Source organism: Bos indicus, chromosome 8, assembly GCF_029378745.1.
Source record: "Bos indicus isolate NIAB-ARS_2022 breed Sahiwal x Tharparkar chromosome 8, NIAB-ARS_B.indTharparkar_mat_pri_1.0, whole genome shotgun sequence".
Classification (NCBI taxonomy): domain Eukaryota; kingdom Metazoa; phylum Chordata; class Mammalia; order Artiodactyla; family Bovidae; genus Bos; species Bos indicus.
Window position 1 is genome coordinate 73,332,048 of NC_091767.1, and position 6,028 is coordinate 73,338,075.

Consider the following 6,028-nt stretch of genomic DNA (forward strand, 5'->3'; position numbering starts at 1 on the left):
ATGAACACACGCACATGCGTCCACACATATACATGTGTGTACACAGAGACACACGTGCACATGTATACAATCCTCACGTGCATGTTTCCATTCACACACCTGTATACAGAGACACATGTACACAGTACACCTATGCCCTTGTATATACACATGCACACACAGATCTGGGACAGGCAGTCTCTCCTGCAGTCTGCTCAGCCTGACCCAGGCAGAACACAGCACTCTTTCATCGACTGTTGTTCTCTGTACAAAAACAAACTCCCAGCCAAGTTTGACTTTCTTTTGTGACTTGCATGCAACTTCCATCTGAGCACTGTTGGAAAGACTCTTGAACCTGACAGGCAAAGCGGAAGAAGCTGATGTCACTTCTATGAGTTGCTGCAGGCGGCCTGAGCAGGTCAACAGAAAGGGCCAGACCTCAGAGGCCAGAGCCCGTGCCGAGGACTCTGTTCTCTGCTACCCTGCCCCTAGAGCCTGCCTCCACTCTGTAAGCAGCCCCCTCCTTCCCTGGGCTCCATCCACAACCCCCAAACCCTCTCTTTCCTGAACCCCTAAACCTTGAGGAAGCAAAGACTTTTATGACAAGTTTTATTAATGATACCTCCTGTGCACACTCTCTGGGATAAGTCACTGCTATTAACCTCGTTTTACAGGGACGGGAAACAGATCCAGAGAGGGCAAATGCTTCTCTCAAGGTCACCCACATACTGTGTGAGGCAGCAGTGGGACAATTAGCTGCAGACTGTCTATTGGGCCAAGACACAAGGATTCATGATGCAGGTTCTAGGGACTTCACACTGAAGGTCCTGGAACTCAGACCTCAGGAGGCCAGAGACGGACACAGGGGCAACCTCCAAAATCTTCACTTCTGGGTAACACTGCCCCACCCCCACTCCCCATCTGCCCCACCTCCCACCACCAGCTCCCACCTTCCTTTTGTTTCTCTAGCTGGATAAAATGTTCCACTTGCCCAGACATAGCTAGGTAATGGCTTTTAAAGAACTTCAATAGCTACAGGACCTTGTGGCATCATCAGCTAGATCCCAAGGGAGAACAGAAAGACACTGGATTATAGATTGCCTTGATTTCTCTTCTCAGTTCAGTTCAGTGGCTCAGTTGAGTCTGACTCTTTGAGACCCCATGGACTGCAGCACGCCAGGCCTCCCTGTCCAACACCAACTCCTGGAGTTTACTCAACCTCATGTCCATTGAGTCGGTGATGCCATCCAACCATCTCATCCTCTGTTGTCCCCTTCTCCTCCCACCTTCAATCTTTCCCAGCATCAGGGTCTTTTCAAATTAATCAGTTCTTCGCATCAGGTGGCCAAAGTATTGGAGTTTCAGCTTCAGCATCAGTCCTTCCAATGAATACTCAGGACTGATTTCCTTTAGGATGGACTGGTTGGATCTTCTCACTGATACTGAAATGCTCACTCCCGCCAGCCGCATCCCTGGTCCTTACAGCAAGGGGTGGGGGGGTAGCCTTGCCTGCCCTCTGCCCCCTAATCCCCCAGCACTTAGCACGTGGCTGGACATAAACAAGAGCTGGGTACCTACTTGTGAAAAGGAAATGAAGAAGGCAAGGTGGAGAATGACAGAGGTACAAACTGGAAAAACACAAAAACCAAAGGCTACAAACCTCAGCACAGAAAGCAGGTGCCCTCAGCCAAAGCCTTTGTTTATGCCTGGCTCACCCTGGGAGCTTTCCTACTGGCAAGGCAGCCAGCGTGCTGGTAGCGGGTGAGTCCTGGGACAGAGCCCAGACCCTCGGAGTGCGCTGCTGAGCTTGTGAATTCCAGCTGCCAGAAGCCCACACGTTTGCTAGATCCAGCTTGGCCCTGCCAGTCGGGATTGGAGGTTCCTGAGACTATTCAGACCCTGCACACCCTGGCTTCTCATTGTGGATGGAGAGACCCTCCACAGGGAGCCCTTGTTCGTCCTCATCCTCCAGGCTTTCTTCCTGAAGATCCTGCATCAGCAAAGCTTCACCCACTCTTTTTTAAATTGAGGTACAGTTGATTTACAATGTTGTGTTAGTTTCAGGTGTGCAGCAAAGTGATTCAGTCATATATATATATATACTTCTTCAGATTCTTTTCCCTTGTGTTGCATCCTCTTGTCCGACTCTTTGCAACCCCATGGACTGTAGCCCGCCAGGCTCCTCTATCCATGGAATTCTCCAGGCAAGGATACAGAGTGGGTTGCCATGCCCTCCTCCAGGGCATCTTCCCGACCCAGGGATCAAACCCACATCTCCTACATCGGCAGGTAGATTCTTTACCACTGAGCCACCAGGGAAGCCCCAAGAATTGAAAGGGTGGGGCACATCTCAGTCCACAGCAACTTCCTAGGAGTCTGAATGGGAGACAGTCTGATTTCCCCAATGGAAGCCGCAGAGGTCCCCCTCGCTGGGTTCGCCACTCTCCCTGCTGTTGGGCCAAGCGTGAGACTCAGCGGAAGGATGTCCGGACCCTGGGCACCGGATCTGGAGAAGGTGAGGCAGGTGCAGGAACATAAAGGGCGCTGTCTCCCTTTGGCGCCGGAGCAGCACAGACCGTGTTCCTGGAGCCGAAGAACAGTCTGTGCTTCTGGCCCAGAACACAGCCCTGGAGGGCACAGCGGTACCCGGAGCTCGACTCGGCAAAGCAGGTTTCCAGTTTCCGCAGAATTGTTTAGGGCACGGTTCCTGACTGCTTAGCTTCAAACTCTGGTCGTCCAGGTTTCTCTGTGATTCTGTGAGCTGCCTAATATGCTTTCTAGTAAGTTTCCTTTATGCTTAAAGCAACTAGCAACCGGATTCTGTTGCTTGTGATGTAGAATCCTAACTCCTATAGAGCCTTCCCAGGTGGCGCTAGTGGTAAAGAACCCGCCTGTCAATGCAGGTAGACGTTAAGAGACCCAGGTTTGATCCCTGGGTCTGGAAGATCCCCTGGAGAAGGAAATGGCAACCCACTCCAGTGTTCTTGCCTAGAGAATCCCATGGATAGTGGAGCCTGGAGGGCTGCAGTCCATAGGGTCGCAGAGAGTAGGACACAACTGAAGCAACTTAGCAACTCCTATAGAGGAAAAACTTTTCACTTTTGAGTCAGATCGCCATCTGACTTCAAATAAAGAAGAGAATCAACTTTCATGCAATTCAGGAATAATAAAAAACGAAAAAAGACTTTCGACATAACTATTCGTTGAATTACATAAAACAATAGAAGTTTTACCTCCAGACCAATCCCATAAAACACTCTCCCTCAAGAACTGATGATGGCTCCCTAGCGTCAACAGTTTCAAGTTGAGCTCCTTTGTCTGGCTTTTAAGAAACCCCATAACATAATTACAGCCTGTCTGGCCCCTCCTATGCCCTACTGCTGAGGTCTTCTGCAGTCAGAACAGCCTCCTGCTTAGTGGGGAAGGACACAGGTTTTCTCATCAGACTGCTTGAGTTTGAATCCACCCCGGGGCCGCCTTCTGGAAATGTGAACATGGATATTTGAAATCCCTTAGGCTCTGTTTCCTTGTGTGTACAACAGAGATGGTGATGGTCCATGGAAGGCATTTTGATTGGCCTCTTACCAACTCTAAGCCAGGAGATGACTCTGACTCAAGCAAGTCTCAAGGACCAGCAGCAACAGCATCACCTGGGATTTTGTTATAACAGAAATGCCATCCCAGACCTGCAGCATCAGACGCTCTGGGGGCAGAGCCCAGTATTCTGTTTAACAAGCCATCCTGGGGGTTCTGATGTAGCTTGTGTAAGCACCACTGCTCTCAGCTACTACTGGTTCCAGCCTCAGTGCCATCAATTCTTTAAGAAGAGCCAAGACTGGACTTCCCTGGTGGTTCAGTGATTAAAAATCTGCCTGCCAGTGCAGGGGATGTGGGTTTGATCCCTGGTCTAGGAAGATCCCAGATGTTGCAGGGCAACTAAGCCCATGCACCACAACTACTGAGCCTGTGCTGTAGAGTCCACGCTCTGAAACAATAGAAGCCACTGCAATGAGAAGCCCATTCTCCACAATTAGAGAGTAGCCCCTGCTTGCCACCATATCTAGAGGAAGCCTGCGTGCAGCAATGAAGACCCAGCACAGCCAAAAATAGAATCAATTAGAAAAAAAAAAAAAAAAGCCAAGACTAATGCCAACAAGACTGGAAATAGTTGCTGCAGCTACGGGAAAACAAGCTTCTTGAGTCTTAGGAGAAAACCAGGATCCCCCTCCTTCCTCTTCCCCAGGACTGTAGAGGAATAAGATGCAGTCAGGAGGGAGGCTGAAGCTGATACATGGCCGGGGCAGTCCTGGGAGGTGCACTGAGAGATGAGAAATGGAGCCAGTGACGAAACTCTACACAACCCACCCTACTTCCAAATATCCAGTTCCATGAGCCAAGAAAATGCCTTATTTTCCAGCTGATTTAAGTAAGTTTTCTGTGACCTGCAGCCAAAAGAATCCTGATAATTTACCTCCTAGGATTGCTATGAGGTGAGATTACACACAATGTCTGATACCCTGGAAGCACTCAGAATATGTCTATCGTCATTATCATTCATATTCTATCACTCTGATTATTAAATACATTCCAGATGCACTCAAACCAACTCTATCTTGACCCATTCTATTTTTCCAGCCGTGAACACACACTACTGTGTGCTTTAGTTTTCTAAATCCCCCCTTCCCGTTCCTTTTTTTTTCCCCACCTTCCTATTTCAAGGTTCTTCTCAAAAGGAATCTTTTCAGAAGCCCTTAATTAGAGTATTTCCCAGCCTCTTCACTGAATTCCCATCATATATATTTACATGCCTTCATCTTTCCTGATTTGGTATATGTGCTTACTGTCCTGTACTCAGTGGTTCAGTCATGCCTGACTCTTTGTGACCCCACGAACTATAGCCCGCCAGGCTCCTCTATCTATGGGATTCTCCAGGCAAGAATACTGGAGTGGGTTGCCATGCCCTCCTCCAGGGGATCTTCCAGACCCAGGGATCGAACTCACATCTCCTGTGTCTCCTGCATTAGCAGGTCAATTCTTTACCACTGTGCCACCTGGGAAGCTCGTTGTCATGTATAACTGTGATGTAATTGTGTCAACAGGGGCTGTTTATACAGTTGGACAGTTGGATACAACACAGTCTTCCCCACTATGGAGGGCAGGCCTGCGTGTCAAAGCTTTGCTTTCTCTTCCCAACTAGAATGTAAGTTTCCTGCAAGTACAGCCCAGGTGTTTTGTTTCTCTACAAGAGCTTGCGTGATGCCGAGTGCTTCAGTGAGGAGAGCTGATATTCATCAGAGACTCCACCAGATACCGTGAGAATGCTTTACCTGCATTACCGCATTGAACTTTTTAAAAAAAAACAAAACCCTATTTATGTATTTATTTGGTTGCATCGGGTGTGAGTTGCAGCCTATGGGATCTTTTGTTATGATGCAAGTGGGCTCAGTAGTTGCAGCATGTGGACTCAGTTGTGGCTAGAAAAATATTAATAGAATGGGTCAAGATAGAATTGATTTCAGTGTATCTTGAGTGTGTTAATATTTAATAGTCAGAGTGATGATAATACGAATGATAATGACAATAGACATGTCCAGAGCTCGCAGGCTTCCGTAGTTGTGGTGAGTTGCTCTGCAGCATGTGGGATCTTAGTTCCCTGATTAGGGATTGAACCCAAGTCCCCTGCATTGCAGGGCGGATTCTTAACCAGTGGACCACCATAACAGTCCGACTAGGTAGTTACAGCTGTATTTCTCAGGCCCACAAGCATAGAGGGAAAAATAGCTGCAAATGGAATCTTTAAAGACCATTTTCTCTGGATTCAACCTTACTGGGAATTCTAGACTATTTGAGAGTCAAATTATTCTGATATTTCCCTAAAAGTGTGGCTCACCTGGACTCTATAGACCATCCTTTTGGCTCACCCCTCCATCCACCTTTCACCCTTCCCCCAACTTCCGGGCTTCCCAGGTGGCTCAGATGGTAAAGACTCTGCCCACAGTGCTGGAGACCCAGGTTCAATCCCTGGGTCAGGAAGATACCCTGGAGAAGG